This window comes from Phyllostomus hastatus, unplaced genomic scaffold, assembly GCF_019186645.2.
Source record: "Phyllostomus hastatus isolate PE091 unplaced genomic scaffold, TTU_PhHast_1.1 phas_contig_65, whole genome shotgun sequence".
Lineage (NCBI taxonomy): Eukaryota > Metazoa > Chordata > Mammalia > Chiroptera > Phyllostomidae > Phyllostomus > Phyllostomus hastatus.
In genome coordinates this window covers 2,062,135-2,087,352 of record NW_025333932.1, presented here as the reverse complement: position 1 = coordinate 2,087,352, position 25,218 = coordinate 2,062,135, and the positions used below count along the sequence as shown (strand labels likewise).

Below are 25,218 nucleotides of genomic sequence, written 5' to 3'. Positions count from 1 at the left end.
TTGTTACATTTAGTAATTTGTTCATTTTCATTGCTATATAGTGCATTTTCATTATATTTATTTATGCATTTAATTCATTTGTTTTTCTGTTGACATAGTTAGGATATCTTGAATAATGCTGTAATTACCAACTGTCATTCTGTGTAGTTTACTCAAGAACACAGCACTACTAATTCTGTTCTCTGAAGTTTCCCATCATCCTATGTGCATGCATTATTTTTCCATCATGTTAAAATGTGTTTTTAATTTGTCTTGACCATATATGTCCTCTTCCTGTTGGTGCATTCTTCTTCTTTGCTTTATAACAACATGGCTTGAGTTGTTGAACCACTGTATCCAAATTGTGCTCTCCATTCTTTCCTGAGCCCATTTCATTGAGACTTCTGGCCTGTGTTCTCTCCACATGTCTCTTCTTGGTGCCAGCTGTGACCTCTACCTCAACGTTGCTTCTCCAGTCCTTATTTGTGTGAGTCATGTGTCTCTTTGCAATGCTTGCTACTGGTTTGTTTCCCTGTTTCTCCTGTGCTCTTTTTCATGCCTTTCCTGGCTTCTCAGTACTGAACTGCTACCAGGCTCAGTCCCAGACCTCTTCTCTACTCACTTCACCACCCTGGTGATTTCATCTCATCTTGTAGCTTTAAATACTAGTTGCACACTAATGAGTCTCAAACTTAATCTGCATCACATACCTCTGCCCCATCACCAGAGCCAAATGCCTTACTGCCTCTCCCCCACACTGCCAGTTTCAGCTGTGTGCCGATGGTGTAGCAGAATCAAGCTCCTGACCTTCCCTCCCTTTCCTACAATTTTTCCCGTCTCAGAAAATGGAAATAAACTTCTTGCCATTACTCCCGATATCCCCAACTCCTCTTTTACTTATAATCTCCTCCTACCCATGGGTACCTCCTAACACTCCACTTTCAAATGCACACAGGGCCCAGCATTTCTTGTTACCTCTAGTGTCATAACCCTTTCCAGGTAGTCATTTTTATTTAGATTATTGCAATAGCCTCTTTCATCCCACTTCTTTCCTTACTTTCCATCTGTTTCTTCTTAAGATGGAAAAGAGGAGCAAAACTGTATATATATAAGTCATCATACTGCTTTTTGCCTAGACATTCCACAGTAGCTGCTCACCTCATACATTGTCAAAGCCCCTCCCTCCTGAGCTCTGGAACCTCATGTACTAGTCCTCTCACCTCCCCCAATTACATTTTGGCCACTTGGGATTCTACCCTGGTCCTCAAATTTCATGCCACTTCTTCTATTTTCACCTCAGGGCTGGTTCTTGCCTCACCTCAGGGCTGGGATGCTGTGTCTCACCACCTTCTCTTGTCTGCATGGTTTACTGTTTTCTTATCTCCTCTAGGATTTACCTTCTGTTACCTTCTAAAGTGGTCCTGGATCCCATATATAAAGTTGGAAACTACCTCTTTTACACCCTTTAGTCTACTTTTTTACTTTGTTTTTCACAATCAAACGTATTAAAGTTCGTCACTTTTTATTTGTTCATTTGCATATTGTGTGTCTTCTGCTACTAGATTTTTAACTGTCTGTTTTAATTCTTAGGGCTGAGGGCACCCAATAGAACTTTGATATGGAATGAATGAACAATTTCCTCCTTGTCCTAACTGTGCTTCTGCTACCTACAATCTTTTACTGTAACTCTTGATGTTCTTTTAGCTGTTGAAAGTTGTCAGAAGTCCTTACTGGAAACTTATGGTAAAATCCAATAATTTTGCAAGTATTTGATTGTTGCAGTGTGTCCCAGTTTCACCTTCTTTATCAACATACAACAGGCGCTTATGTTTTAATTTATTGTGCCTCAACAAAAAATGTGTATTTAAGATATATTGAGTTTTTCCACAGTGAGCCACAGAAAACTTGAGCATAATTATCTTTGCAGCTATCTTTACAAATAGTGGGCTCTGAATCCCTGGCTCTTTTCTTTAAAAAAGCAGGTAAAGTTGAACTTTTGGAATCATTATATAGGTCCCTATAGCATTGAAGTTCATGTAGGTCTCCATACCTTTAGTATGTTTTTTCCTTCCCATTTTATTTTAAAAGTATTTTCTGTATTTTGCTGTGCATAATGCACACCCATGTTTTTGGCCTAAACTGTCAGGAAAAAGTCTTTTTAAAAATCATTTTAAATTTTTAATTCAACTTTTTATTAATTTTTATAAATAAAACCAATGATCACCCTGACTGGCGTAGCTCAGTGGATTGAGCGCAGGCTGCGAACCAAAGTGTCGCAGGTTCAATTCCCAGTCAGGGTACATGCCTGGGTTGCATGCCGTGACCCCCAGCAACCGCACATTGATGTTTCTCTCTCTCTTTATCTCCCTCCCTTCCCTCTCTAAAAATAAATAAATAAAATCTTTAAAAAAAATAAAATAAAACCAATGATAGTATTCCAGGATATCATTTTCCATGTGTATATTATTATTGCTTTCTAGCATTACACTGTAACACATAAGCATAAATAAGAGAATGAAAACGATTTATATGGAAAAGATACAGAATTAGTACTGCCCATATATAATGCTTATCCTTGTTTTTTCCTCAAAAAAATTAGGCGAAAAAGTGTGCATTATACACAGCAAAATACAGTAATTGGTTTTGTAGTGGGCATTTAATACCTATGATACAGAATTCAAAAGTATCAAAGGATATACAGTGAAAAGTGAGTCTTCCATACTTGTTTCCCCAGCTACTCAATTCTCATCTCCTGAAGGCAGGCCCTGATACCAGATTCTTACACACCTTCCAGAGATGGGGTGTGTGTGTGTGTGTGTGTGTGTAGGGGGTGTTGTAATTCTCTCTCTCTCTCTCTCTCTCTCTCTCTATATATATATATATATATATATATATAGATATATATATATATGCATAGATGAACTCACATGTTTATATGTATGTATTTCCAGTCCCACTCAGGGCCACCTGGCATTAGTTATAATGCTATCTGCAGATGGCTGCTACTGGTGCTTGGCTTAGAAGCACCCAGAAGGAACCAAACTGCAAACCAAGGTCAGCAGCACTAGTGCCCGGTCTGGGGCCACTTAGCAAAAGATATGGGGCATACCAAGGGAAGAAAGTCAAGCATGAGACAACATAGGCCTTTTGTATGGAAAAGCCACTGGAAAGGATTTAGGTGGGCCTGCAAGTTGTGTGGGGTCCCAACTCAGGAAATCACCAAGGCAGGATGAACAGTGGTAGTTAAGTTGATGGAGACTCAGATATGGCACTCTCCTGCTGGCTTTGTTGCGGGGAGGGGTGGAGAGAGTTCACGGCAATGGAACAATGGTCTCTGCCAGCCCTTCTATTTAGAAGAAAGCTGCCATTCCAGTCCTCACCCTGATTCCAGATAATTCAGTTTCTTCTGTAGGTTACTGATGCCTTTTGAGCTCCTGCCCCATAACTAGAGCTCAAAGTGAGTAACTCCAACTAATTCTTTGTGAGGGCTCTTTAATAGGAACACCTGGCTCTGGCCAAGATGGAGGCATAGGCAGATACACTCTGCCTCCTCACACAACCAAAAGAAGGACAACAACAAATTTAAAAACAAAAAATAACCAAAACTGCCAGAAAATCAAACTGTATGGAAGTCCAGCAACCAAGGAGTTAAAGAAGAATTCATCTAGACTTGCAGGAGGGGTGGAGATGGGCAGCCAGAGTTCAGAGGACTTGTGGCAAGGTGATGGCTGGAGGACTGGGGCAGGCATGACAGCAGCTGGTGGACCAGGCGAGGCAGGTGGAACTGATGGTCCCATATTAGCATGTGGATAAACCAGGAGAAACAACTGGGGAGTGATACAAACCAGGCAACCCATGGTTCCAGCAAAGGAAAATAAAGCCTCTGACTGAAAAAACCTGTGGGAGTTGAGGCAGTGGGAGAAATTCCCAGTCTCACAGGAGAACTCATTGGAGAGACCCACAGGATCCTAGAACATGTACAAACCCAGCCACCCAGGAATCAGCACCAGAAAGGCCTAATTTGCTTGTGGGTAGCAGAAGAAGTGACTGAAAGCCTACGAAAAGCTGAGCAAGCAGCACTGTTTCCTCTTGGACGCCTACCCCACATACAGTGCCACAATGCAGTGATGTGGGTTGCCCAGCCCTGACGAATACCTAAGGTTCCATCCCTTATTACATAACAGGTGTGCCAAGACCAAAAAAAAAAATATGGTCTAAATGAAAGAACAGATCAAAGCTCCAGAAAAAACACAACTAAGTGATGAAAAGATAGCCAATCTATCAGCTGAAGATTTCATAACACTAGTAATCAAGATGCTCACAGAATTGGTTGAGTATGGTCACAAAATAGAGGAAGAAGTGAAGGCTGTGAAAAGTGAAATAAAGGCAAATGTACAGGGAACCAACAGTGAAGGGAAGGAAACCAGGATTCAAATCAACAGTTTCGATCAGAAGGAAGAAATAAACATTCAACCAGAACAGAATGAAGATACAAGAATACAAAAAATTGAGGAGAGGCTTAGGTATCTCTAGGACAACTTTAAACGTTCCAACATCCAAATCATAGGGGTGCTAGAAGGAGAAGAAGAACAGCAAGAAATTGAAAACTTATTTGAAAACATAATGAAGAAGAACTTCCCTATTCTGGCAAAGGAAATAGACTTCTAGGACCTCCAGGAAGCTCAGAGAGTCCCAAAGAAGTTGGACCCGAGGAAGCATACACCAAGACCACATCATAATTACATTAGCCAAGATTAAAAAGATATGGAGAGAATCTTAAAAGCAGCAAGACAAAAGGAGACAGTTACCTACAAAGGAGTTCCTGTAAGAATATCAGCTGATTCCTCAAAAGAAACCTTGCAGGTAAGAAGAGGCTGGAAAGAATTTTTCAAGGTCATGAAAGGGAAGGATCTATCTCCAAGATTACCCTATCCAGCAAAGCTATCATTTAGAATAGAAGGGCAGATAAAGTGCTTCCCAGATAAGGTCAAGTTAAAGTAGTTCATCTTCACCAAGCCCTTATTATCTGAAATGTTAAAAGGACTTATCTAATACAAAGAAGAAGATAAAAAACTATGAACAGTAAAATGACAACAAACTCAGAACTATCAACACCCAAACCTAAAAACAAAAACAAAAACAAAAGCAAGCTCAGCAATCAACTAGAACAGGAACAGATTCACAGAAATAGAGATCACACAGAGGGTTATCATTGGAGAGGGGGAAGGGAGAGAATGGAGGAAGAGTCCAGGGAATAAGAAGCATAGATGGTAGGTACAAAATAGACAGCAGGAGGTTAAGAATAGTATGGGAAATGGAAAAACCAAAGAACTTACATGTATGACCCATGGACATGAACTAAGGTGGAGGAGTGATAGTCGAAGGGGTGGTACAGGGTGGAGGGGAATGAATAGAGGGAGAAACAAATGGGACAACTATAGTAGCATAATCAATAAATTTTTTTTAAAAAAAGGAATACTTGGGACTCCAGCCACCCTTTGCTACCCTTTGTCACATTAGCCACAATCCCTGTTGTTTTTCACATCCAGAGATGTAGGGAATTTCTTTTCCTGCCACTGGAAACCTGGGCTGGGAATGGGACCCCTTGCTCTTCATGGGACACCTCCTCTGTTGATATATCCATCCCGATTTTTAACTACCACACATGGGTGTGGGACCAGCCCACTTTGAGTTTCACCTCTCCTATCAGTCTTAACATGGCTTCTTGTTTATATCTTTAGTTACAGGAGTTTTGTTCAACTAGATTTCAGGTGGTTCTGAATGATTTGGGTTCTGTGGTTTAGTTTTAATTTTGATGTGGTTGTATGCAGATGTGAGTACCTCATTTATGTACTCTGCTATCTTTACTGCTATGACTTCTTAAAATACTTAAATTACATGTAAGCCTCACAGTAGAGTACCTGCTAGTGATCACATTGAATACTTGTCCTTATATTTATTTACTGATGACAGTTATCCTTTGCAAATTGTTTTTTTCATAATTTCTACTTGTATATTTGTTGAGAACCTAGGGACTTTCTTACCAATGTGTATGCCTATTTTGTATTGTAAAAATGTTTCTATTTATGCTATTATATCACTTGTGGTAATATTTTCTTGTTTTCTTCCTAATACCTATGCTTATTTATCTGTTTCATTTCTTGTTGCATTGGCTAAAACTTCCAAATCAAAATTTTTTTACTGCTATATTCCTAATTCCTGGAATGCTTTGTGCACAGTAGACATTCAGTACCTATATGATTAATGTTGAGTGTTAAGTAATGATTAAGATGTTTACAGTTTCATGTCCCCTGAATGAGAGACTATTTCAATGTATTTTGTTTTCCATATTTGCTGAGAAGCATTTATGGAATGTTTACTTTTTACATAAAAGACCTACTGAATAATGGAATTTAGTATTGAAATTAAATGACAAGTCATCACTGTCCTTAAGAAGCTCACAATATAATGGAAGAGAAAGGTAATATAAACATGTTATAAAAAGGATTCTAGAAAGTTTAATAATAGAGCCCTGTACAGTAGATTCAAAAACTGAGGAGGTAAGCATGACTGATAGGCAGGTCAGGTGGGATGTGTGTGTGTTTGTGTGTGAGTTCTGGGAAGATAACATACTCAGAGTGTCGGGTGTAACTTTATGGAGTTGGTGATTCTCTATATAAGCTATGAAGGCTAAGTTGAAAAGGACCAAGGAAGGGGCTGTAAAGTCATTTGAAATAGAGGAGACTGAATGAGCAATGACCAAGAAGCCAGAATGGCATAATGAAGGGTGCATGCAGGGATATATGTAGTCCCATATGGATGAAGTGGAAATTCTGCAGCAGGAGTAGCAGAAAGTGAGGATGGAAAACCTGTGTACAATGTTAAAGAGATGATATTAAATATTCCCTGTTGCCTAGGGTAGAAGAGATGTGATCTGATCCACAGTTTGAAGCTTGTGGAGGGTGGCTATGTGTAGAAAGCCAGAGTGAAGGCATCTTAGAGGCTTTGGAAATGGCTCAAGTGTGAGGGAAGATGATGACTTAGATTAGGATGATAAACACTGGATTGGGAATATGTTTTCGATCAGGAGGCAACATTATTTGCTGATGGGTTTGATATAGTATGTGAATGACAAGAAACACGACTCCTCTAAGTTTTGACCTTAAGTTATGATGTCAAGTAGCAAAATGGGGAGACTTAAGACATATTTTGAGGGCATAGTGAATAGTATCTTCTTGATACCAGCAATAGAACCCTGAGTAAACATTAGAAAAACTGTGATACTAGAAGAGAAACTCAGTCAGCTCATCTGGGTTTTTAAGGTAATGTATGTGTGGTAAGTGGCAGTGGACCAAAGTAGAGCCCACAGGCTTGTTCACAGCTGTGTTTGTGCCTGCTTTTTGCCACCTGAGATTCTTTGAAATGAAGAAATTGATAACAAGGGAGGGTGGAAACAGGGAAAGCAGTGGGGGAGGGCTGGGGTGGTGAGGAGGGGTAGGGTGAAAAGGCAGAAAACTACTTGAACAACAACAGATATTGCTGGCTCTTATTGCTAGGAGTAAAGCAATGGTAAAAGTAGAGGTTTGTTTACTGTGTGGGATTATCTTTCTGTTGTGACAGCTGAAAAGCCAATGTTCTCCCACCAAAATTACAGGGTGTTTTGAGAAGAAATAAATGAAAAACCATTTCAGTGTGAAAAAGAGAAAGTATATACCATAGTGATATTCTGGACAATCTAAAATACTGGAGGAAGAGATAAAATGAAATCATTCATTCATTCATGAGTCCATGAGAAAGGTAGAAAAACAGACTTCTGCTGGTGTTCCAGAGAACACGTTTCCATGAGATCTTCACATGAATACAACCCAAAGGTTCTCTGCTCCGATAATGTTTGGGAATGCTGGTTAAATGTAGATTTGTTTCTATATTGTTACAGGTTCTCAGGGTCTCTATTGTGTGGATGTGCATTATGATTTACAGTAGAGGGAATCAGAAACATAGGGGAACCTATAAACAAAACATTAACAAACAGCCCTGGCTGGTGTGGCTCAGTGGACTGAGTGCTGGCCTGCAAATCAAAGGCTCAGTGGTTTGATTCCCAGTGAGGGTATGTTCCTGGATTGCAGGCCAGGTTGGGGGAGTGGGAGAGGGAACCACACATTGATATTTCTCTCTCTGTTTCCCCCCCACCCCTTCCCTTCCCCCCTCTCTAAAAATAAATAAATAAAGTCTTTATAAAAACATTAACAAACAGATTACTATACTTTTTATAATCAAAGAGTGAAGGTCAAGAAAGCATTGAGGAAGAGTGTTGTCTCAAAAGAGGGCAGAGAAAGAAGCTCCAGGAATCCATATCTCCACTTAAACAACTACAGCACTGGCAAGCAGTGTTTAATGTAACTAACTCTGCAGTCTAGTTGAATACTTACAGTCTTGAGAAGATCTTGATTAAGAATAAATTTGGGGGAATTTCAACCTTTCAATGATAGCAGCTATTATCCCACATTTCCCATCCTCACAATCCTGGTGCAGAATGCTGGCGCCAGGGTAGGCCATATATCAGGGCTGTGTGTTAATTGCTGAATGTAGCATTTGATCATCAAGTGGCTGGCAACATTTATCTAATTCCCCCAGGCTGAAGTGGTTTCTAGGAGACTTCAATTGACAGTACTCATGTACCTCTCCACTTTTGGGAGCCAAACAATTAAGAAAATTTGTAGCCAGTTGACCACACAGATAATAAAACAGAAATATCAATCACTGCATATGAGAAGGAATGTATACCTTGAAAAAAATAGCATGAAAAATCATAAAAGGATTAATCTAGTCCTTAATAAAGTAAAAGTCAGCAATCCCTAAGGAGTAGAAGCAGTAAATTTACAGTTACCACAAAACAATATTGAAATATGCAGTTCTCAGCAAAAATAATAATTTGACAGAAACAATCATAGAGGAACTCCAGACATTGGAATTACTTGTTAAGGATATGAAATCAACTGTCTTAAACATGTACAATGAGTTAAAGGAAACTATACATGAATGATGAAAGGAAATCAGGAAAATAATAAATGAGCAAAATGAAAATATAAGTAAAGATACAGAAATAGTAAAAAGGAGAAATTTTTGATAGGAAAATAAATTTTAAAACTTAGAGGTTACACAGCAGATTTGAACAAGTGGAACAAAAGATCAGTGAACTTGAAGATAAGACAGTGGACTTCCTATAGTCTGAGGAAACAAAGAAAAAAATGAAGAAAAATTAACAGAGCTTGATGCACTTGTGGGACACCATCCAATACAGAAACATGTATATTATAGGAGTACCAGAGGGATAAAAGTGAAACAACAGAAAAAATTTTGAAGAAATAATGTCTTAGCATCACCCCAATATAAGGAAAGACATATGTATACATATTCAAGAAGCCAAATTATCTCCAACAGAGCCACACCAAGACCTATCAAATTGTCAAATCGAAAGACAAGAAAAGGCTTTTGAAAGCAGGAAAAGGAACTTGTCATGTACCAAAGACCATCAATAATATTGAGACCTGATTTCTCATCTAAAACTATGAAATCAGAAAACAGTCAGTGACATAAAGTCCTTTAAAAACATTGTGAACCAACAATTAGAATTCTTACAAAACTATTTTTTAATAATTAGAGAGAAATTAAGGTATTTCCAGATAAACAAAAGCTGAGGGCATTTTGTTTACCAGGAGACTTACCCTATCAGAAATGCTAAAGGGAATCCCCTCAGGTTGAAATGAAAGGATACTAAACAGCAAGTTGAACTTAAGAAAAATAAAGATCACTAGTAATGGCAACTATATAGGCAAGTATATAAGCCAGTGTTACTTGATACTATACTTTTTTGTATTGTTTGTAATGTTCCCTTTCTCCTACATGGTTTAAGAGGAAAGTTCATTCACCAATAAATATATGGTATATGTACCTAAAAAAGGAATAGCTCCAAGATATATGAAGCTAAAATTGAAAGAATTGAAGGGAAAAGTTGAACTATAATAAATAGTTGGAGACTATTTATATCCCACTTTCAATAATGGACACAGAATAAACAGAGGATCAATAAGAAAACAAACACTTGAACACCACAATAACCTAATTACTCCTAACAAACATATATAGAACACTCCAACCCAAAACAGCAGAATGCACATTTTTTATAAGTGCCCATTTGAGCATTGTTTAACTTAGAGTATACAAAATCTGTCTGGAAAAATTCCAGCCATTGTTAATATAATGAGAACAGTTTGTTCAACATCAGTGTAATCTGGCAGCCAAGGAGAGTGGACTGGAATGCACATGCGTGAACAATGGTGACTTCATTCTACCAGTCTGACATGGTAGATGCAGTTGAGTGAGCATGTGTACCATGTGGCCATCCTATTCAAAATGACAGAGGAAGTAGAGCAATGAATATGCATCAGATTTTACATTAAGCTTGAATGTTCCTTCGTGGAAACTATTCAGATGATTCAGAATGCTTTTGGTGATGATGCAATGAGTGCAGCATACTAAAAGTATGGCACAAACATGTCAAAGATGCTCAAGGATATGTTGAAAATGATCTACATTCTGGAAGGCCTGCAACAAGCAGAATACCTGAGAATGTTGAACGTATATGGGCTGCAGTCAACAAAGATCAACGACTGGCAATGCAAAAACTAGAAGCTGATCTGGGGATCCCAAACACTACGGCATCTGATATTTTTACTCAGGTCTTGGCATGAAATGTATCATGACAAAATTTGTTCTATAACTTCTGCTACCAGAACAGGAATATTATGCTACAGTTGCCAATGACTTGATTCAACCACTATCAGTGAACCAAATTTCCTCAAGAGTCATAACCAGAGATGAATCATGGATCTATGGCTACTCATATGATGGGGAAACAAAGGCCCAGTCATCCCAGTGGAGGTCATCTGGTTCACCATGCCTGATGAAGGCATGGGAAAGTCTCAGCAAGACTGAGACCGTGTTAACTGTTTTTTTTGATTGGGAAGATATCATCCATCACTGCTTGTTTCTCCAGGCTAAACAATTAATAAGTAATACTATCTCAATGTTCTTTGTTGGTTAAGAGATGTGATACAACAAAAATGGCTTTAGCCATGGACAACTGGTGATTGGCAGCTTCATCACAACAATGCACCCACTCATGAGTCACGTCTTGTCTTGTGCGGAGATTTCTGGGGAAACATCAAATCACCCAGGTGACTCAGCTCCCCTACAGCCCAAAATGGTGTCCTGTGACTTCTGGGTTTTTCCAAAACTAAAATCACCTTTAAAAAGGAAGAGATTTTAGACCATCAGGGAGATTCAGGAAAATAACTCCAGGCAGCTGATGGTGATTCCAACAAAGGATTTTTCAGAGTATCTTTCTGTTGTTGTTGTCGTTGTTGTTGTCATTGTTGTTGCATCACAGATTTTGTTATTGTTGTTCTATTACAGTTTTGGTATCGTCATTCTATTACAATTTTCCCCCATTACTCTCCCCTGCCCTACCTACCCGCTGCTCTTGTAGTCAGTTCCCACCCTGTTGTCCATGTCCATGGGTCGTATATACCTGTTCATTGATTAGACCCTTCCCCTTCTTTTCCCCCTTATCCCTTTCTCCCCTCCCTCTGGTTGCTGTCAGTCTGTTCTTTGTTTCCACGCCTCTGGTTCTGTTTTGCTCATTTGTTTGTTTTGTTTCCTGTTTTCCTCATTAAATTCCTCTTATACAGGTTGCAGATTATTTTGAACAGTGCAAGAGAAGGTGGGAGAAGTATGTGAGGTCCCAGGGTGCCTACTTTGAAAGGTACTGAGGTGTCATTGTCTTGTGTACAATTTTTCTTGTATCTTATTCAATAAATGTCTCTTTTTCAAGTTACTTGGCTTGATACTTTCTGGACAGACCTCCTATGTTAGTCCACAAAACAAGTTATTATGGACTGAATTATGTTTGCCCAAAATTCATATGTTGGATGTCTAATCCCTAGTATACCACACATTGTGATTATATTTAGAAACAAGGCCTTTAAGAGGTTATTAAGGTTGAATGAAGTCATGGTCGGGCCCTAAACTGACTGGGGTGTCCTTATAAAAAGGACAGACACCAGGGATGCATGAGCACAGAGAAAGTGCCATTTGAGGATGCAGTGAAAAGGTGGCTACCTGCAAGCCAAGGATAGAAACCTTAGGAGAAACCAAACTTGCTGACACTTTATCTTGGACTTTTAGCCTCCAGAACTGTAAGCAAATGAATTTCTGTCACTTAATTCACATAGCCTGTGATGTTTTTATTACGGTAGTTCTAGGAAGCTGATATACAAAATTTTAAATATAAAAAGATTTAAATTGCAGTGTAATTCTTTTGTTCTCAGTGGAATAAATGTAGAAATTACAAATGAAAGGAAAGCTGGAAAATACATAATGTGGAATATAACCTTAACCAATGGGTTGAAGAAGAAATTAGAAGGCAAAATAAAAAATACCTTGAGAGAAATAAAAATGAAAATACTTCTAAACTTATGATGTAAAATTAGTATGACATTGGAAATTTCTAGATGCAAATACATGTACATTAAAAAAGAGGACAAACCTCAAGTCAATTGTTTATCTGTATACTTTAAGGTACTAAAAAACAAGAAAGGCAAACTAAATCCAATGCCAGCATTAGGATGGATGAATAAAGATTAGAGTGGAGATAAATAAAATATAGAAAAACAGTAGAGAAAGTCAGTTAAACTCAATATTGGCTCTTTGAAAAGAGCAACAAAATTGACAAACTTTGCTAGTCTGACCAAGAACAAAGTGGAAAGACTCAACATATAATTAAAAATGAAAAAGGAAACATAATTATTGATTTTACAGGTTTAAAAATAATTATAAGAAAATAGTATAAACATAGCCAGGTGCTGGAAACAGCCTAAATGCCCTTCAGTAAATGAGTGGATGAAAAACATGTGGTACATTTACACAGTAGAATACTATGCAGCAGAAAGAAAGAAAGGAGCTCCCTACTGTTCATGACAGCATGAATGGAACTAGAGAATATTATGCTAAATGAAATATGCCGGGCAGTGAAAGACAAATACCATATGATCTCACCTATAAATGGAGCCTGATCAACAAAACAAACAAGCAAGCAAAATAGAAGCAGAGACATGGAAATGAAGAATGAAGCAATAATAACTAGAGGGGTAGGGGTAGGGGGATAACAGGGAAAAGAAGGAGAAAGGTCAAGTCAAGGAACATGTATAAAGAACCCAAGGACAAAAATAATGGTGGGGAGGGTTAAATGTGGGAGGTGGAGAGTGGGTAGGTGAGGGGAGGGTAATGGGAGAAAAATGGGAACAGCTGTAACTGAACAACAATAAAAAAGATTTAAAAAAAGAAAATAGTTTAAACAGCTGAATGACAAGAAATTGGATATCTCAGATAAAATGGATGGTTTCTTAGAAACATACAATCTTTCAAAATTGACTCATGAAGAAATAGGAAACCTGAAACTATAACTAGTTTGAGATTAATTCAGTAAGCAAAAATCTTCCAACAAAGAAAAAACCATAACCAGGAAACTTTTCTAAACATATAAAGAAGAATTAGCACCAGTCCTTCTCAAACTCTTCCCAAAACTTGAACACTTCCTTACTCATTCTGTGGGGCCAGCATTACTCTGATACCAAAGCTAACAGAGACGATAACAAAAAAATGATCTAGGGACCAATATCCCTTCTTAATATTAATGTAGAAATTCTTAACAAAATATTAGCAAACTGAATTTAGCAGCATATTGAAAAGGATTATACACCATATTCAGGTGGGATTTGTTCCCAGAATGCAGGGATGGTTCCTTATTTGAAATAGGTCATTGAAATACACCACATTAATTAATAAAGTAGAAAAGGATCATCTCAGTTGATGCAAGAAAAAAAAAGCATTTGGCAAAACCCAACACCTTTTTATAACTAAAACCAGTCAACAAACTAGGAACAGAAAGGAATTTCTTCAGCTTGATATAGGACACTTGTGAAAAACCAATAAATAAACATTACCCTCAATGGTGTCAAACTGGAACTTTTTCTGTAAGCACAGAAACAAGACAAGGATGCCTGCCTTTCACCACTTCTGTCCAACATAGTAGTGAAAGTTCTATTCTGGGCAGTTAGGCAAGAAAAAGAAAGTAAAGACATCCAGTTTGCAGAAATAAAATTACCTCTGCATGTAGATGACATGATGTTATATGGAGAAAACCCCCCAAAATCACACATAGTTTGAACTAATAAATTAAGTAAAGTTGCAGGATATATATCTATGTGCAAAAATCAGTTGTATTTCTATATACTAGCAATGGGCAAAACAAAAAAAGGAAATTATGGAAACATTTTATATACAATTAGGAAGAATAAAATATTTAGAAATAAATTTAGCCAAGAATATGCAAGACTCGTACAGTGAAAACGTGTTAGAAAAAATTAAGGAAGAAAAAAATAAATAGGAATCTTTCCATGTTTATCAAATGGAAGCCTTAATATTTTTCAGATGATAATACATCTCAGAGCAGTCTACAGAGTCATTGCAATCCCTGTATAATTTAAACACTTATTCTCTAGGAGGAGAAAACCCATTCTGAAGTTCATGTGGAATATCAAGGAATCCCAAAAAGCCAAAACAATCTTGAAAAAGAACAAAGTTGGAGGACTCACACTTCCTGATTTTAAAACTTCGTGCAAAGGCTACAGTAATTAAAACAGTATGGTACTGGCATCAAGGCAGAGACATAGAACAATGGGGTAGATTAGAGAGCCCCAAAATAAACTGTTATACATATGGTGAAATGATTTTTGACAAGGGTGTCAAGACCAAATGGGGAACAACAGTGTTTTCTACAAGTGATGGTTGGAAACTGTATAACCACATGTGGAAGAGGAATGTTGGGCCATATAAAAAAATTAACAATCCAGGACCTCAACGTAGAAGCTAAAGCTATAAAATAGATGAAAATATAGGGGAAAATCTTCATAGTGTTGCATTTAGCAATGATTTCTTGAACAGGCAATTAAAAAGTATATTAAATAAAATATTGAACTTCATTAAAAATTAAAAACATTTGTGAATCAAAGGACAGCATCAAGAGAGTGATAAGACAACCCATATTAAGTGAAAAATATTTGCAAATCATAGGACCAAAGAAAAATGTTGATTTTTTTTAGATTCAAGGGACCTTGGTGGGAAGAGAACTGAGATTGTACTTGACAGAATTTAAGGCCCAAACTCTGCATTTACAATAATTGCTTTGAGCCTTATTATGATCATCTGTAACATGGCAGATGGATCTGCTCTGCCATTTCACAAGGTCACTGAGGATAAATAATAAAATGGTCCACTATAAACCTGATTGTTTCCACATATATTTCTCTGTGACATGGAAATATAATTATAACTGTGTGGTCCAGAGGCTTCAACTTCACAGTTATTGAATATGAAAATCATGTAAAAGGTGAAAATTCTACATAGAATTGTTAAGTAATATAACAGAATAATGTAGGTTTCAAAGGATCAAGTACAACACCGCTTCCTAGATTACTCTACTAGGGTGAGCTAAGTGGTTTAAGATGAGATGTATTATTGGTTTGTTTCTGGAGAGAATAACTTTTTAGAGCCAGAGAATACTGTACTTGTCCTGTCTAGAGCAAGGTTTATTTACTTCAGAGAAACTAGACATCACTGATATCAAAAATAACTAATTTTGATATAACAACACAAGTGGCTCCTTGCAGAAATACAAGCCAATTTTGATTTAGTTTGGAATCTTACTAAGAACATCACAATTAAATCAATAAACTTATGGTGAAATATTAAACATTATTGAATTAATAGAATGCTTCATATTTAATGCAGCCTACTGATTGGCTCATGTGTATTTTTTATTGCAAAAGTAAAGATTGGAAAAACAAACAAAAAGTGTCACTGTTTAAAAATTTTCTCCTGTTTGGTCATAGTCTTCCAGGCATGGGTTCGTAGTGAGCGTAGCCCCTGAATTCCTGGTGATGAACTGCTGGCCTGTGAGCTCATGGACAGAGAAGGGGTCAGAGGTGTCACTGCATTGCTCTCCCAGTGTGTCCCTCTTTAAGGACACTCCACTCAGCATTCTAATTCTTTTAGATACACAAGCACATTGAGACCCATTAGGTTAAATAACATAATGTGAACATAAATACTATGTTTCATAAATTAATACATATTTATTCTTGCTCAAATGGTCTTATAAACAGTTGTGTTTTTCATTTCCGGAGAGTTCACATTACAGAAGTGTACATGCTATTCTTGCACATGTACTAGCTGGAATAAAGAAGATTTAGGAAAATATTTTAAATATTTTTTCTTTTCCTATTTTCAGCATAATTATAATCTATAAGATCAAGATGAAGATCAAACAGAGATGCCCTTTGGCTGATCTTGTTCTCAAAATGATAATGGCTTACTGTGATCACTGAGGGTTTATGCTGTGTTTTCCTGTCCTTGTGGGCACTGTTTTTTCTTCCTGGAGTGTCCTTTCGCACAGCCCTAGTCCACTTGACAAAACTTGTACTTCTGCTTCTTCTATTTTTAACCTTCTTTGCCATCTTCTACCTAACTCAAAGAAACCCTGGTTGCTGTATCTTTATGTGGCACATGGGTGTCTTCCACATGCCTCCATTTCAGCACATCTAACAGAAAATTACCCGCAGTTACACTTCTGTTCTTTCCTCCCACACTGTGAGCTTCTTGAGTACAGGGCTGGTATGATTTGTGGCATAAGTGAAAATTGGCTTTGCAAAATCAATGTGACCAGATGATCTTCATATTTTCTGGGAAGATTTTGAAATTAAATAACCAGCTCATTTTTAAGGAATCAGATATGGGGGTAAGAATAATTTGTAACTATGAAAGCACATAGATTACTAGATCTTTATACCCCAACAAAGACAAAAATGCTTGGGAAGTTTTCACTCTCCACAGCCTTATAGGACAGAGGACTTACAATAGCAGAGATAGGCAGTGTTAACTTATCAGCACTGCTTGCCTGCTAAATTAATGCTAAACAGAGAAAGAAAATATGAGCTGGCATAATCACTGGGCTTCCTGTTGTTTTCTCTTGAGACATATTCTCTATCATAGCCTAGCATGGTAACCTTGTAGAATCCTTCCAGGATTCCTTATTGGGTGAAGAAAATTGACCAGAAGGAAAAAAAAAATCAAACTACTCTGATTAATGACTGCTAAGTAAAAGTTCTGTTTTCTGTAGATTGACCACAAATCCTAAACATATTATAATTTTTTTATGTAGGGTTTCTCTTAATGCTATATAGAATAGTCATGGATGTTTTGAGAAGATTTGAAAGTCATAATTTGAAAATGAATTTTAAGTAATTATGAACTTAATAATTTTATTCAATAAAAATGCCATCCCTAGCTATTTTAGAGATACAATCTTGTAAGAATAATCCAAACAGTAAAATAGGGAAATGCCAGTGCCTAAAGGATTATTCCAACCTCAATCACAGCGTCACATTCAGAGTGCTCTGAACATTGGGCCTCTTTCTAATGGCACTGAAGGTCAGCTCTTTGCCTTTGTGAAGAGGTCATTTACCATTTTACATATTTTTTCTTTTGGACAAGTATAGTTGTTTGATTAAGGCAATTGGGCCAGACTGTGGCTGGGTCATAATTAACATTCAAAATTCTTGGTTCTGCTTGGATTGTGTCTATAATCATTTTATCAGTACTGTCATGGACACTTAATTTTAGAAAACAAACTTTGAAATAGTTCTTAAGTTATTTTAGATTTCTAGGGAAGCATCTTTGTTTTGGAGGTAAATGTTTTATAGATCTCTTCAACTACTGAGGAAGTGACAAAGGGAAATAAAATATTCTATTAGGAAAAGAATATCTTTATTTGTATTATTTGAAAGCAGCAATATTGTCTGCAATGCTGCTTTAATATCGTCTGAAGACAAACATGGCTGAATAATTATCATCTTTGGCCCCTTCTCCCTTAGTTTAGGGAAAGCTGTTAGGGAGGGAGGGTAGACTGGTGGCTCAACAAAGGCCTCCAGTTCAGTTAACCATCTTCCCATATCCTTCCAAGTTTGCCAGAAACAGCCTGATTGGAATGTACTCATGAAGGATAGTGCATTCTATCCTTTTGTTGTCACACATTGTTTTGTTAACTTCTTTCCTGCCTTTTATGTGTAAGTCATACCAAATATTGAAGAGTGGACTTACATTTGTTAGACTGATGCTTCATAATTGAAATAATCATTGTAAAGGTCATACAGTGTTTTTTTAAAATCACACACTGATCACTTTTCGACCTTTTGGCTAAGATCAAGTGTAGTATCTGTTCTTATCAGTTGAATATCTGATACAGCCTCTGTCCAATTAGGAGTGCTGTAACTAAACTGATACAGTATTCTGTCCCGGTTGGTGCGGCTCAGTTGGATCATCACCCTGTAGACTGAGAGGTTACTAGTTTGATTCCCAGTCAGGACACATACCAGGTTGTGGGTTCTACCCCCAGTCAGGTCACACAGGAGAAGGCAACTCATTGATGTTTCTCTCACATCTGTCTCTCTCTCTCCCTCTCTCTCTCTCTTCCTCTCTCTCTCTCTTCCTCTCTCTCTCTCTCTCTCTCTAAAAGCAATGAAAAAGTAAATAAATAAACTGATATAATGTTCTAACTAGGAAAAAAACAGGTCTGTTTTCTTGGTTAATTGGTTTCATTTTAACAAAAGTTATATATTTTACCTTTAAAAAATTACAGATCAGCCCTGACTTGTGTGACTTAGATGGTTGGGTCACCCCACTAAGTGAAATGTTGCTGGTTAGATTCCCAGTCAGGGCACATTCCTGGGTTGCAGGCTGGTCCCCAGTTGGGGCATGTGAGAGGCAACCAGTTGATGTTTTTCTTTCACACATTAATGTCTTTCTCCCCCTCTTTCTCCTTCCCTCTCTGCTCTCTAAAAAGAAATCAATAAAATGTTTTTTTAAAACTACAGATAATTTAAGAGAAAATATAGACTGTTATGATTACCTCTTGAAATTTTTTCTTCCAGAAGTTGTTCCTAGCACTCAATGATCTGTGAATATCAGAAAATACCAGCTTAAGAGTAGTCGTTACAAAAAAGGTTTTACCTTGAAAATTTTCAAAAGGATGTATATTTTCAGAAGTGGCTCATGGGAAAGTTCCATTAAAACTGCTTCTTTCACTTCATATGTTTGGGTGTACTGACAGATATCCTATCAACATGACAGTCTTGTTAGAGCTATCGGAACTGCGAGTTTAGGCATTGAAAAGTTAGTGTTGTTTCATGGGAAGATGGGCTGGTCTCATATCTAAACTCCAGGGGACTGCCACCAGTGATCTTCACATGTGTTGTGCTTTTAGTATTGTTTGTAATTTCTTTTTCTTATTTAATAAGCAAATGCATGGGCAACTAATTATACATTTTTGTTAATGAGTATACAGTATATAAAGATGAAATCTGTAACAATAACAATATAAAGAAGAGGAGATGGAGATATACAAGAGCTGACTGTTTATATAGTATTGAACCTGAGTCGGTATTGTTCTGCTTAGAAAGTTATAAGTTTAAAGTGTTACATTTCATCTTTTTATTAAATGGATCATTTTTTGTCCTGTATTTTTCCCTCTAGAAGGTTTAGAAGTTATTTCATTTATTTTCTATTGCTTAAGTGGTTATTTTTACTTTTTTAGAATGCCCATTGAAATGTGGGTTAATCTATGAACTTCTAAAATTAATTTCTATATCCTGCCTTACCAAAAGGGCAGAATCTTAGCACATTATTATTTCCTTTTTCTCTCATTACTTTTTATGCTTAGTCACTTAAGAATTTAGTTTTTTAACTTTGTTAATTACTATATATTTTAACTTATTTACAAGTTTTACTAGGTTCTTCGCTTACTACTGCTAAGCCGATATTTTATGTATATTCTTTCTTGGGTCATATATTCATTTTCTATTAACCATCCTTGAACAAATCAGCTCTACAGAAGATAAATGTATTTCTGAGTTCTCAGTGTCTACAGATACTTTTGTAGCATTGCCCTTCCACTTGATACCCATTTGACTGGGTATCACTTGAGATACTCAGTACATCTCCAGATTTTTTTTAATACCCAGTTTTTCTGAAAGATTTTCTTTCTTTATTTTTAGAGAGGGAAAGGGAAGGAGAGAGAAAGAGAAACATCAATGTGTGGTTGCCTCTCATGCACCCACTACTGGTAACCTGGCCCACAACCCAGGCATGTGCCCTAGGCTGGGAATCGAACCACTGACCCTTAGGTTCCCAGACTGGCATTCAGTCCACTGAGCCATACCAGCCAGGGCTAATACTCAGTTTTGCTGATGAGAAAAACTGTTTCCTTTTTAAAGTTATTTCTACTCTATTCTGAACTACATAAATAATATGATACCATCAATATTTTGAATTATGAAAAAGGTGCCCTGAACATAATTGTATTAAAGTAACCACAGATGCACTTTTTAAAAGAGCAACTCTGACACTCATTGCCATGTAGACCAATTCCTTTAATCAGAAAGAATAAAACAAAGCCTTTGCATCTTACTGCCTAAGAATCAAAATTGACTTAAAGCGTTTTGAAAATTTTAGGCTAAAGCCTTTTGAAAATTTTAGGCTATCTCAAAATCTCAAATAAAAAAAAAATCCATTGGTATTTTAAACCAAAGTAAGAAATAATGTATATGTTTGTGCAAAATGCCAAGTCTGATTTTCCAAGAGCCTTGCATTACTCTAAGTAAAACTCTGTCTACATCTCAAACTGGTGTGTGTAAAGATTGTAAGTTGGGTGGGATCCATCAAACTCATACCACATCCCAACTTTAGTTTTTCTCTGGAAAACATAAGCTAGATAAAATTTATAAGAAAACGTTTAAGTTGGAACTAACTGCTACTAGTGCATTTTATGTAGGAGAGTTAGCATTTTAACCATCTGATTTTTTTCAGCTGTAATGAGGTATAATTGACAAAAGAAATTGACAGTTATTTAAAGTGTACATCATGGTGATTGATCTACAATGTGAAAGTTTCCCCTCATCTAGTTACTTAATACATCATCACCTCAAAGCTCACATATAATTTATCTTTGGGGGATGGTGAGAACATTTAGGTTCTGTTGTGAGCACATTTTAATTTTTTGCAGTTTTATCAACTGTAGTCACGATAGTTTCCATTAGATCTGCAGAACTTACTTATCTTAATAATTGAAAATTACCTGCTTTTAACAACTCTCCCTGTGTCCCCCCAAAACCCTAGCAACCACTTTTCTACTCTGTTTCTATGAGTTTAACTTACTGTTCTTAGATTCCACATACAAGTGACAACATGCAGTATTTGTCTCTCTCTGTGTGAGTATAATGTTCTATTCATATTGTCAGAAATGGAAGATTTCCTTCTTTTTCATGGTTGAAGAGACTCCATTATATGTATACATGTATGTGTATATAAGTGTGTTTTTCTATAATGTGTAAATACATACACATCTTTAGTCATCCATTGATTGGCACATAGGAGTTTGTTAGTATGTATTTTGGAAATTAACTGCTTATCAGATAAATGATTTGCAAACATTTTCTCCCATTCAGTTGCCCTTTCATTTGTGCTGGTGTTGTTCTTTGCTGTGCAGAAGCTTTTTAGTTTGACATAGTCCTCCTTGGTTATTTTTGCCTTTGGTGTCATATCCAAAAACCCATCACCAAGGCCTATGTAAAGGAAATTACCATCTGTATTTTCTTCTGGGCGTTTTATGGTTTTAGGTCTTGTGTTCATCTTTATTCTACTTTGACTTAGTTTTTGCATATGGTATAAGATAGAAGTCTTATTTTATTCTTTTGCATTTGGCTGTACAGTTGTCCCAGGAACGTTTATTGAAGAGACTGGTATTTATCCAGTGTATATTCTCAACTGTTTAGCTAGAAGTTAATTGACCATGTATATATGATTTATTTTTGGGCTCTCTGTTCTATTCCATTGATCCATTTGTCTGTTTTTATTGCAATAGTTTGAAATCCAGCTTGGTTCTTTCTCCAGATTGCTTTGACTCTTTCATGCTTTCAAAGAGATTTTTAAGATTGTTTTCTAACTTCACTTTTGGAATGGTTGTTTTTAGGGTATAAAAATGTTAACTGACTTTTGTGTATTGGTTTTGTAAGCTACGACTTCACTGAATGTGCTTATTAGTTCAAACAGGTTTTGTGGCAGGGGGCAGGGAGTAGAATCTTCTGTGTTTTCTATTTCCTTTCCAGTTTGTATGTTTTCTATTTCTTCTTGCCAGATTGCTCTCAGTATGACTTTCAGTACTATGTTGAAGAAAAGTAGTGAGAGTAGGCAATCCTTGTGTTTTTCCTGATCTTAAGGGAAAAGCTTGCAGCTTTTCAGGCAGTAAGCCACTTTATGTATTTTTTTTTTCTGATCTCAATAGTATCCCACAGATGATACTATTGAGTATAGTATCATCTGTGGGATTGTCATACATGATCTTTAGTATGCTGAGTTAAGTTCCCTCTCTACCCAGTTTGTTAAGAGTTTGTATCATGAATATATACTGAGTTTTGTCAAATGCATCTTCTGCATCTATTGAAATGATCATATGATTTTTCATTTTCATCTTGTTAATTTAATATCCCACAGTAGCTGATTTTCAGATGTTTGAACTATCCTTGCATCCCTGTAATCAATCCCACATAGTGTAGGAGCCTTTAAATGTATTATTGTAGTTGGTTTGCTAATATTTTGTCAAGAATTTTTCTGCCTATGTTTATCAGAGATAATAACTTATATATTCTTTTCTTGTGATATTCTTCTTGTTTGGTTTTTGTATCAGGATAATTCTGGCTTTGTAAAATGGGTTTGGAAGTGTTTCCTCATCTTGTTTTTTGGAACAGGTTGTGAAGTTTTGGTATTCTTTAAGTATTTGGTAGAATTGACTGTTGAAGCGATCTGCTCCTGGACTTTTGTTTGCTGTGAGGTTTTGATTACTAAATCACTGTCTTTACTCTTAATTAATCTGCTCATATTTTCTGTCTGTCCATGATCCAGCCTCAGTTGGTTGTACATTTCTAGAATTTATCTGTATTTTTAGGTTGTCCAATATGTTGGACTAAAATTGATCCTTTGTATTTGTATAGCAGCAGTTGTAATGTTCTTCTTCTTTTATATCTGATTTTACAAAATTTATGTGAATCCTCTTCTTTGTATGTGTAGTTAAAGGTTTGACTGTTGCGTTTATCTTTTTCTCTTATGTTTAAAAAAACAGCTCTTAGTTTCATTGATCATTTTTATTGTCATTTTAGTCTCTATATCATATGTTACCACTGTGATTTTTATTATTATCTTTAATAATATGATAACTTTGGGCTTCAACTTAGGGGATTTTTTTGACATCTTTGTCTTTATAATGCAGGCATTTATCACATTGAATTTCCCTCTTAGAATGGCTTTTCCTGCATTTTATTAGTGTTGGTGTGTTGTTTACATTTTCATTTGTCTCAGGTATTTTTTTTTCTCTTTTGATTTCTTCTTTGATCCATTGGCTGGTTGGGAACATGTTTTGTAATCTTCAAATATTTGTTAATTTTCCAGTTTTCTTCCTGTAATGGGTTTCTAGTTTCAAAACACTGTGATCTATTTTGGATAATATTCTATGTGCTTTTCAAAAGAATGTGTGTTCCGCTGTTCTTAAGTGGTATGTTCTGTAAATGTCTGTTAAGTCCACCTGATGTAATGTGTCTAAGTCCAATAGTTTCTTTCTGATTTTCTGTCAGGATGATCTTTCAATGTTGAATGTGGGGTATTGAAGTCTCTCACTATTATTGTCTTGCTATTTCTCTTCATGTGTATTACATTTTCTTCTTTTCTCTAGGTGCTTCTGTGTTAGGTATGTAAGCATTTATAATTTTTATATCCTTCTGAACTGATCCCTTTATCATTATATAATGAGACCATCTTTTTTTTTTTCTTACAGTGTTTGTCTTAAAGTCTACTTTGTCTGACATAAATACAGTTTGTTCTGGCATCCATTTTCATGGAATATGTTTTTCCATCTCTTCACTTAGTCTGTGTGTGCCCTTAAAACTGAAATGAATCTCTTTTAGGCAGCATGATATTGGCTCTTTTTAAAATCAGTAAGCCACTTTGTCTTTTTTTTTCTGATCTCAATAAATTTATTTTTTTCTGTAACAAAGCATGTATGTATGTATTTTATTGTTCAAGTACAGTTGTGTCCATTTTCCCACCACCATGCCCTCCTGTCCCACCCATCTCCACCTGTGTCTTTTCATTGCAGAAATTAATCTGCTTGAATTTAAAGTTATTATTGATAGATGTAGACTTACTCTTACATTCTTTAAAATTGTGAGACTGTTTTTCTTTTCTTTTTTTTCTTTCTGGTTCTCTGTGATTTAGTGATGTTCTGTAGTGGTATATTTTGATTCCTTTTGTTTTACCTTTTGTGTGTCTACTATACATTTTTATTTTGTTGTTACCATGACATTTACATAAAACCTCTCATAGTTCTAACAGTCTATTTTAAGTTTATAACTATTGTACCTAGCTTGAACACTCTGAAAATCATAAATTTTTACACTTCTCCCTATTTTTGCTTTTAATTTCACAATTCACATTTTATATTATTGTGTATCTACTACAGATCATTATAATCATAGTTATTTTTATACTTTTGTTTTTAACCTTTATGCTAGAATTATCAGTAATTTATTCACAACCACTACAATTTTAGACCATTTTAAACTAACTATTATTTAATCTTATATGTGAGTTTTATACTTTCATGTTACTGATTAGAGTTCATTTCAAGTTAATGAACTCCCTTTAACATTTCTTGTAGGGCCAATCTAATGATGAAATGCTGCTATTTTTATGTGTTAAACTCTTTATCTCACCTTCATTTCTGAAGAACTTTGCCAGGTAGAGTGTTTTTGTCAATAGTTACTATCTTTCCGCACTTTGAATATATCATCTGCTCCCTTCTGACCCTCTAGGTTTTTGATGAAAAATCCACTGAGAGACTTATGGGGCTTCCCTTGTCATAACACACTTGTATTCTCTTGTTTTTAAGATTCTTCCTACTTCTTTAAATTTTGATAGTTTAATTATAATGTGTCTCATTTTGCATCTTTGGATTGTTCT

The 25,218-nt window shown here is 36.2% G+C and overlaps 1 protein-coding gene and 1 pseudogene across 3 annotated transcripts in view; both read left to right on the top strand.

The window, feature by feature from the left end:
* SPIDR (scaffold protein involved in DNA repair) overlaps positions 1-25,218 on the top strand; it is a 388,722-nt gene that overhangs the window by 153,155 nt on the left and 210,349 nt on the right. The window lies entirely within an intron of this gene.
* LOC123825862 lies at positions 18,332-18,443 on the top strand (annotated as a pseudogene).